This window comes from Beta vulgaris, chromosome 4 (genome assembly GCF_026745355.1).
Source record: "Beta vulgaris subsp. vulgaris cultivar EL10 chromosome 4, EL10.2, whole genome shotgun sequence".
In the NCBI taxonomy this organism is placed as follows: Eukaryota; Viridiplantae; Streptophyta; class Magnoliopsida; order Caryophyllales; family Amaranthaceae; genus Beta; species Beta vulgaris.
In genome coordinates, this window is record NC_079205.1 from 26,251,801 (window position 1) to 26,262,245 (window position 10,445).

At 37.6% G+C, this 10,445-nt stretch overlaps 1 long non-coding RNA gene and 1 other non-coding gene across 2 annotated transcripts; one reads left to right on the forward strand and one right to left on the reverse strand.

The window, feature by feature from the left end:
• Positions 1-797: 797 nt before the first annotated feature.
• Positions 798-2,417, reverse strand: LOC125494223 (uncharacterized). The gene is made up of 3 exons (XR_007270592.2): positions 2,326-2,417; positions 2,084-2,133; positions 798-1,292 (listed from the first exon to the last, which is right to left on the reverse strand). It is a non-coding gene; the product is annotated as an uncharacterized LOC125494223 (long non-coding RNA).
• A 2,668-nt stretch (positions 2,418-5,085) lies between these two features.
• LOC125494256 (small nucleolar RNA R71) lies at positions 5,086-5,192 on the forward strand. The gene has a single exon (XR_007270604.1). It is a non-coding gene; the product is annotated as a small nucleolar RNA R71 (small nucleolar RNA).
• Positions 5,193-10,445: the final 5,253 nt, after the last annotated feature.

The window sequence follows — 10,445 nt, forward strand, 5'->3', positions numbered from 1 at the left end:
GGGTTCTATTTTGTAAAATAACACTACACTCTTCAATTAGAGCGACTCGATCTACCCCACCAAAGTCTTTCTTTTTAGTAATCATGTCTTTCAAAAACTTAGCATAAAAAGACACTTGAGAAATAAGTTCAGCAAAAGGAATTATTACCTCAAGGTTCTTAACCATAGTCAAGAACTTACCAAGTTGTTGATCGACCTTTGACTTTTGCATCCTATGGGGAAAAGGTAGCCTTGGTAAAATAGGCGTTTCAGAAACCTTTTCCGTTCGCTTTCCTGTTTGATTTTCCTTAGCTAGTTCAACCTCAAGCATCGAACTCTTCTCCGCTTCTTCCTTTACCACCTCTTTCTCCTTGCTAGGAGCATCATCATCAATGGGCATGGGAGGAGCATCATAAACAGTGTCGCTACGAAGTGTAACGGCATTGACAGTCTCCTTGGGGATGGGTTGCCTCGGCAGATGACTAGGTTGCCTCTGTGCATTATTTTCGGCCACCTGAGCAAGTTGAATGTCCACGTGTTTAGTAGTGTTCTTCAACTCTTTGATGCTCTCCTCATGATTTTTCTGCATAGAAACCATCATCTTCAATAGATCAGACATAGTAGGCTCTTGAGAGCTGGCATTATGAAAAACTTGCTGCTGATAGCCTTGGTGTGAAGGCCTATTGCAACTAGGACGGGGGTTATGAGGTTTCCCTTGATAATATGGTTGTCTAGCAGCATGTGGTGGTGGGTTTTGATGAGGTGGTTGGTAGGATGTTTGCGGCATAGGTTGAGGGTTCTGAACATTATTGTTTTTGTAGGAAAAATTAGGATGCCTATCTTTTTCTGTATACAGGTTAACTTAATATAAACAAGTAACGACCACCCTTGCTCCTAGCAGATGCAGATGCTTACATGTCTTTTGATGCAATTGCCAACTTCTCTTGAGTCTTCAGACCAGCAAACGAAAAGTTGCAATCCTTGTGGTGTTGCATTGGAGTCTAACAGAAGATAGAACTGGTGATAAAACAGTCCAATAAAATAATATTTGGAAAACCATATGTATGCAGGCCAATAAATGTGACTTGAGAAACGTTCACGAAAAAAAAAAAAGACATGCATTTTGAATCTTATAGATACAGGATCACCTTCTCGAGCAAGCTCCTCTATAGCAGGACCACCACTCCTCCTCATATCTTAACCAAGCCACTTTGTTGTTTTGTCATATGCTTCACCAATGGCATCATCTATGGTTGTTCCAAGTTGTATGTAATGGCCCAGATCACGTGCAAGAATTAGAAGATTGTGTCCTCCTGGAAGGAAAGATGAAGTCCAAGAGATACTCAGTATAGCATTAAGGGTAACACTTGAAAGATCTACATAATGAAGCGGTTGCTAGGTGTCGGATTAAGAGGTGGCTGGATGGAGTGGATGGGAGGTTTGCTGTGTTTCTAAGCAGGGTGGTTGGCTGTGGTGGTGTATGGCTATTGGGAAGCTATGATGGTGGTTAAGGAAAGCCATGGTGTAGAGTGGTCTGGGGGTTTTGAAATCTCAAGGGGAGGGGGGAGATCAGGATTAACACATCTGGCAGAACAATGGAGAAAGGGATATATAAAAGAAGGGTCTTAATTCCATTTCCCTTTCTTATAACCCCCATACCAACCACCAGCTCAGTTCCTTAAGCAATTAGATGGGATAAAGCTGGATGTAATTAGCTTTGAAAAGTATCTTTCACAGATTACCAAGATCATTATAACAAATGGCTAAATGCAACCTTAATTGCACAGGTTATTAAATCCTTTAATATTACATAATTCTCAATCTTATGTCAAATTTCAACTTATTCTCCAATGTTTTCAACTCTATTGTTGGAATATAGAGCCTCGATATCTGAATGTTGGCAATTTAAAGAAAAATATGTAAAAGTAGAACACACTAGAACCAATTCGTTTATGACTATAACAATGATTAGATGGAAAGGCACCATATAGTGCGTCATCACTCAGTCCTGAGAGACCATAGAAGTATTATAAAATTTGAGACTTAATTTCAGCCTCGTTCAACAAAAAAAGTGCAAAAGAATTACTTCGAGAAACATCATTACCTGAAATAAGCAGTGCCATGAAGGGAAACTGCAGGTTTCTATGAGTCAACCTGGACAACAAGGAAAACTATGAGATGCGACAGAATACAGTAGCTTTAATGGGGTGTAGAAGAAACAAGGTTCTTCACAATCAAAACTCAGCTAAAAAACGACAAACTATGGAAGTTCTAAAAACTGATCAAAATTCATCATATAATGTTAGGCATTAGGCAAGTGATTCTGCGCAGGGATGTCAGCCATACCTCGCTACCATAGTATGAGCCTCCATGTGATGCACCCCAATTATAGGAAACTGAAAGCTTCCAGCAATTTCTCGAGTTTTACAGACACCAACTACATTCATATAACAAATAACAACTATGAGAAGTCAAAATCTTCATAAAAGATAACTTCTTCTTGCTCTCTAAAACCCTGAAACAAACATCTAATAACACAATGCCAAAAGGACGGAGACTCTTGTCTGCTCTTTCTATTCTTATTCTCCATAACCTTGAGGTTGAAAGTGTGCGCTCCTTACCACTAGACGAAGTACTACTTAGTACCGTTTGGTTGCACATGAATGATGAATCCCTAGGGAAAAGACATTCACGAGATGTACATCTCGAGTCTCGACTCCAACTACGCACCTCACGTGAACTTAGTAGCCAGTAACACAACTATTTCTAAACTGTCCACAATTTTCTGAACAAGTTGTGAGAATGTTGTGTTCCAAAAGTTCACGTACGAAAGAGAACGGTACGGTGGTTTTGTTAAAGTGATGTGATTTTCAGCTAGAAATTGATCTTTTAGAAAGTGATGATTCCGAATTGCATAATTTTTTTTAGTGGGTTCTAGTCTACATTCTACAACTAATCCTTTTCTACAAAAGGTTACTCACGGTCCAATGTTATTGAGATTTGATGTAAAAATCCATGTGAATTGTTCCACTTTCACAATTAAAATAAACCATCACTTAATAAGTTTTAAAGGATTATTTTTTTTGGTGCTGATGAGCGACTAAGCAAGGGGATGTAGACGGGATTCAATCTCTTGATACACTATATTTAAAAGATTAACAACCCAAGAAATAACATAAGAGAGATGAAACATGTAGTAGGAGCAAAAAGAGCAGAAATTTTAATAATTATAACCACAAACTAAAGCCATTAATTAAAGACCAAGCTTTTCAAAGGAGGAACTGAAAATACCACTTCACTATCGAATTCTCATCACTTCCATTAATTCCAGGGCTAGTATGAGATACAAAATCTTTATCCTTGTACGCCTCAACACTGCAAAACAAATTCTCTTCCGGTTAACCAAATAAGTTAACTATGAGAATTCCATCATGCAGTTACTGATTCCAGTACCCTATATTGCAGTTTATAGCAGCAGAGGAGACATAAATGAGAAATCATAACTGAAAATGATATTATATCTCCAAAGAAAAGATAAACCCAATAAACCCTTGAGAGTTAGGCATATGGCCGTATACAACCTGGTCAGGGAGGCTTGAAGATAGAAATTGCAATCTGATTCATGAACTTGCATATGATGAACAAGTAGTACACATTTAAACTCAATGTATAAAGAGGAAACAGAAGGAAAAAGAACAACTTACATCACCAATTCAGACATTAAGTAAAAGATCAACATTTCAAAATCCCAGCGCTGACATATATAAACATAAAACAATTCTTAATCGTCTCCTTTTGAGAAATAGCTTTACATTCCACATTCACAAGACTTTAACTTTTAAGCTAGATGACATCCACTTTAAAGGATTGCTTATCCTAATTTTGATCAATTGATTATAGGATCATGTAATTTTTTATGAATTTGAAAATAATATAATATCCATTTGACAAACAACAAACTTGACTTGGTACCAAAGCCTAGGTGGAGTTTAAAGATCTTAGGCCAAGATTAAAGACAACTCACACGAAAAAAAATTTAAAGAATAGTTATATATTTAGGTTGCATACACCAAAAACGTCTTCACATAACAAAATCAAAAATCACAAAATTCAAGATCCAAACCATTTTGTATAGTATATACTAACATGAATCCAAACATTAAACAAAAAAATATATCAACATAAGAAATTAAAAATAAAAAACAGATTGAACAATTTCATAACAAATAAATTCCAGATTTAACAGCGAAAATTGAAAAAACTCATACCATAATTTTGCAAAAAAAAAAACCTAGATTCAATTTATCTGCATGCAGAGTAGAAGTGGAGCGGGTGGCGGCGTTGCGCAGCGAGGGCGGTGGAGGGGTAGTACCTGAAACCGTCTATGTGGATTGAGGTGGAAGATTCGGCACCGAAAATAAGGGTTTTGGAGGGGAGATCTAGTTTCATGTTGATGTTGTTGGAAAGGGAGGCAAAGATTATGGAATGCAAGAGAGTTGGAAGCTACGGGAGGAGAGAGAAAATCGGGGGAGGAGGTTAGAGAGAGGAATGGCGACAGAAAGGAATGACGATAGAGTAGATAAAATAAACTAGAGAGGAGAGTAAAGGTAAAGGGGGATGCAGCAGCGAGAGGGTTTAATTTATAAATTAGGAGGGAGCGAGGGTAAATTAAAAAAAATCACAAATGCTCGTGTTGTTTAGTCAAACGAAGCATTTGACACTTCAAATGCTCCGATTGACTAATCAACCCAAGCATTTGTGAATTTTTAAATTAAAATTTTCACAAATGCTCGGGTTGATTAGTTAACCGAAGCATTTGATAGGTAGCAAAAGCAGTTTTTTCCACTAGTGAAAGATTTCAGTGAGTCCATCTGCATGCTCAACTGGGCTACTTATGAAGACAACAAGGCATATGCATCAACATCCAACTTTTTCTTTGTAATATTCCTGAAAGAACTATGATCATTCGCTGCTAAGTTGGCCAGAAAATTATACCCTTCATCCTCCTCCTTATCTAAGAAGACTCCCCCTGCAGATGAATCAATTGTACTCTTGATATGTGGTTGTAGACCATTATAGATTGCTTGGGTGATGAACCATTTTTCCAGATTGTGGTGTGGGCATTCTCTCTATAGATCCTTGAACCTATTCCACGCTTCCTTCAGTGTTTCATCGGGTTCTTGTTGGAAGGTAGCAAACTTATGTCTTATTTCTGCAGTCTTGGTGGGAGGGTAGTACTCTTTCAGGAATGCGTCAGATATAGCGCTCCACTCAGTTTAATTAACATCATTCAGCCATTTCTGTGCCTTGTCCTTTAATGAAAATTTGAATACCATGACCTTCAACTGATTAGGAGTGACCCCTTGGTGCTTAACGGTACGACATAGTTGTTGAAACCGTTGTAAATGTTTTGTAGGGTCTCTAAATGGAGGCCCGCCAAAATCATTATGTTGGATCATATTAATGAGAGCAGGCTTGATTTCGAAGATGGCTGCTTGTATATCAGGCATAGTAGGGAATGTGGGAACATTGCCAGGAGAAGGTACCCCATAAGACTTCAATGACTTAGGAGGCATGATTTGTTCGGTTGGTTCTTCCGTGCGTTTTCCCTAATTAGCAGACTGCTTTTTCTTCTTTTGTGTCTTCTTGAGTTGTCGGAGGGTTTCCTCAAGATCAGGATCCGTTGGAACTGGAGTACCTGTACTTTTAGACCTGGGCATAAAAGAAATAAAGAAAAATGTGCAGTGAGATGACCTCAATTGGAACTTGAAGTTCCAATGAGACAGTAGAAATAGTTTAAATAATCAATCAGAAAGCTATAGAAACTAGTTGTCTCCCCGGCAACGGCGCCAAAAACATGATGGGTTTTAAAATATACCACAAGTACACGGTGTCTGTTTAGCAGAAACTGGCAAATATGGGTCGATCCACATGGAGAGGAGTTCTACAGATTTGTGGTCAATTATTTAACTACTTCAAGAGAGAAAATTGATTGAAGAATTAATAAATAAACTAGAGTAAAGAACACAAAATGATATAAGTTTATCAAATAATTAAAAACCTATGGCAATTGATCGGTCCACCATGCTTATACCAATCTAATCACTACAATATAGCTCAACAATACTTGGATTGAGGTTCGAATAAATAGATTATTTCGCTAATCCTTGGTCATGCATTAACAACTCTTAGATTATGCCAGTACGGTCGCTCAACATAATCAAACCTACCTATTGTAACAAGCCTCTAATGAATACGATCTTTCGATTCTAATTCTTATTAGCTAAACATAACTCATTATATTGTGCAATTACATGAATTAAAAAAGCATAACAAATCAACAAGAATTATTCTAATTCAATCCGAATATCGAAGAACATCAAACCACAATAAAAAAGGTATAAACATGGCTTCCCTCTCTAAGCCCTAGAAATATACTACTCACTCATGATAATAATAAATTCAATAAACATGATCAAAGTAAAAGAATTCATTAAATTAAACAATATAAAGAGGAATACCGAATGATTGAGGAACAATGAAAAGGAAATCAACGATCTCTATAATCTTCAAAGGTAAAAGTTCATACAAAACTAGAGAGAGAAAAACTAAGTGTTTAGCCCTAAAAACGCAGAAAATAAGGTAGTCTAATCGAAAATACTAAAAACCTATTTATAATTTTTAAAAAACCGGCTAAAAAAAAGGCGGAAAAACCCGTCCCGAAAAACCGCCCGGTCGGGCGACGTTGATTGAGAGTTACGATAGAAAAGCTAAATCTGCTCGGACAACCGAGCGAGCCCGCCCGGTCGGGCGCATAAGAGATTTTAGCTCCTTTCTCGCCCGGTTAACCGGGCTAACATGCCTTGCATCTTGGTGAAATTTTAATTTCGCCCGGTCGGGCGAAACCGACCGGTCGACAGAGCGAGAAAACTGCAATTTTGCGTCAACTTGCGAAGGTTGTATCTCTCAAACAAGAAGTTAGATTGGGGCGTATGACCTATCATTGGAAAGCCCTTGAAGTCTAGATTTCAAGCCAACTGTAACTTCTTGATTATCAATTTGTATATCATAAGTTATCGCTAAAATAGTGAACAGGTGTCAGTTTTGATACTTCGTTCACTAACTCTTTGCTTCTTTCTAACTCGAAATTGTCCCGAATGGATGCATTTTGATCCTTGTGCAAGATATCTTCATTTTCAATGATTAATAGGCTTTATCTTAGGGAATCATAATCAATTTGCATCAAAGTAACCTGAAAATGATCAAAACACGCAAACGGGGAGTAGTAGAGCACAACTTACACTGGTAGAATAAATGCTATTTGCTGCGGTTAAAAAGTGTCCTATTGCTGCGGTTTTTGGGCGCGCAGCAATTAAGGGGGTAGCAATAAGAAATAATAATATTGTTGCAGTTTTAAACCACAACAATATTTGAACATATTGTTGTGGTTCCTATCCTGAACCGCAGCAATATATTTATTTTTTATTAAAAACGTGTAATGTATTGCTGCGATTTAGGCTAGAAACTGCAGCAATAGCTTGGATATTGCTGCGGTTTTTGTCGAAAATCGCAGCAATAGGCCCTGGTACAGGCAAAAAAGAATTTTTTTTTTTTTTTGCTATCAAATTTGAAAAGAGTAAAACCAAGCAAGTAACTCATCCACTATCCACCAAATTCGCAGACAAATTAAGATAAAATGACATATGAATCTGATTGATATATACAAATAAAAAACTAGTTACATAAATAATACAAAAAATTTAAAAGTAAAATGAAAAAGCAAAAAAAAAAAAAAGTTACAACTTAATAACCCATTACAAAGAATATGATAAGAACAAAAAATATATTAAAAAAAATAAGAAACTGAAAATAAAAAAACCCTAAACCAAAAAATAAGAAACTGAAAAATGAAATTGAAAAATTACATTTTTCAGGTGATAATCATACATTAAATTATTCTGGAAATCAAGTGAATCTTCGAGAGAAATGACGAAGAAGGCGATGCGAGGTCGTCAAGCAGTAGGAGATGGTGTTGTAGGTATTGTGTCGAGAGGAACGACGAGGCGTCGAGAGGAACGACGAAGGCTTCGCGAGGAACGACGACCGAGCGCGGGCTTCGAAGGGTCGAGTCTTCGATCTGAACGACGACGAGCGCGAAATCTTCGACAGGTGAGTTTTTGAGGAAGGACGACTGAGCGCGAGATCTACGACTGGTGAGTTTTTGAGGAACGACGACCGAGCGCGAGGTCTTCGACCAACGAGAAGAAATCTCGACGAAGTCTTCCTCTGGTGAGGGAGGATTGAAGACGACGAAGAACGAGAATGAGGGATTGAAGACGCCACCTAAAATGGAGGAGAGAGAAGGGAAGAAACGCATGAGAGGGAGGAGAAAGAAGGAAAGAAACGGATGAGAGGGAGGAGAGAGAAGAAGAGAGAGAGGAAGCGTGACTGAAACTGAGAGAGGAGGCGTCAAAATGAGAGAGGGAGAAGAGGAGAGAGAGGGGAGGGGAAACCCTAGTTGGGAAAAAATAACATAATAACATACCGCACCTCACTTTCTTAATATTTATTCTAAAAGCATATTGCTGCGATTTTTTCTAGGAACCAGAGCAATAGCTTCCAATAATTTTTTTTAAATTATTATAATATATTGCTGCAGTTTTTGTCAGAAACCGCATCAATATATTTGGTCAAATAGTCAAATTTGTGAAGAAAAATTTCGCTTAAAACCATATTGTTGCGGTTTTCGGCCGAAACCGCGGCAATATAGTTATTTTATATTTTTTCTTTTTACGTGATATATTGCTGCGTATGGGTAAAACCGCAGCAATATCACCGCAGCAATAAGCAATTATTCTACTAGTGTTACGTAATTCATTTCATTCTGCACCTAAATGCTCTAAAAGGATTTCTAAATGCAATCAAAATGCATCTAAAAACTATATATAAATGTGACACATCATTGGTTTGCCTAGAACTCAAAGAGGCGAAAATGCTATCATGGTGGTGGTGAATAGATTTTCAAAGATGTCTCATTTTATTCCCATGCACAAGACGGATGATGCTTCTCATGTTGCCGATTTTTATTTCAAAGAGATAATTAGGCTCCATTGTATTCCTAGGTGCATTATTTCGGACAAGGATTCTAAGTTCCTTATTAGCCACTTTTGGAGGTGTTTGTGGAAAATGATGGGAACAAAGCTTCTATATACCACTAGCCGTCATCCTCTAACTAATGGCCGAACGGAGGTTACAAATTGAACTCTTGGTTCATTATTGTGTGGCATTGTGCGTAAGACTCAAAAGGATTGGGATGTGAAGCTTGCACATGTGGAGTTTGCTTATAATTGTTCTCATTCATCAATTACCTTACGTTCTCCATTTGAGGTGGTTTATGGTGTTAAACTCTTTCTTCCTATTGATCTTATTTCTCTTCCTAAAGATAAGATACATGCGGATCCAAAGAAGAGGTTGGAAGCTTTTAACAAGACTTGTGCACAAGTGAAGGCTCAAACTGAGAATATCAATGCACAATACAAGGAGAGAGCTACCAAGCATAGGCGCCAACCTAGATTCAAGAAAGGTGACTTAGTATGGATTTACTTGAGGAAGGAGAGGTTTCCAAGAAAAAAGAAGAACAAGTTTACGCCTAGAGCTTATGGTCCATTTAAGGTTATTGGAGTGATTGGTGATGGAGCTTACAAGCTAGACTTACCTAGTGATTAAGGAGGGGTAAGTGCTACTTTCAGTGTTGGTGATCTATCTCCCTACTATGATGATGAGAATTTGAGGTAAATTATTTTGAAGAAGGGGAGAATGATGTAGATCAAATAGGCACCAATCCAAGATGAGCCAATTTCACTTCTAATGGAACACATGGGATTAATTTTGATGGCATACAAGAATGCATTTGTGTCATGTGTCACCTGGCTCGATGAAGAAGCTACTTAGCATTTTAACGTAGTGTCATTATTAGTTAGAATGTTAGTTAATTTAGTTGAGTTATTTTACCGTCAATAAAGCCGAAAATATCTTGTTAATTTCGGTTAATTAAGAGTCTAGTTGTCATGGTTGTATTTTACGAAAGTTGCCTTAAAATTGTGAAGAAGTGGCGTGTAAGGCAAGGGATAGCTTGGTCTTGTGTTTTCTTGTACTTAAGGAAAGATTTGCCATCTTTCCTTAAGTATTTGTTTCCAAAAGTTCTTGCTAGATTTTAAGCTAGAATTAAGGGAGAATAATTTCCTAAAATACTACATTGTAGTCGTGGCTTGTGGATACTTGGAGGACAAGTTGATTCTTGTCATGATATTATAAATAAACATGTCATGCTAAATTACAAGAGCATGAATGATTTAGACAAAAAGCTTCACTAGGGGAAAAAAGCAGAAGGGCTACGCAAGAAGGGCTGCGCTTTTGATAAAAGCACAACCCTATTGTTGAAGGGCTGCGCTTTTGTAAAAAGGCGC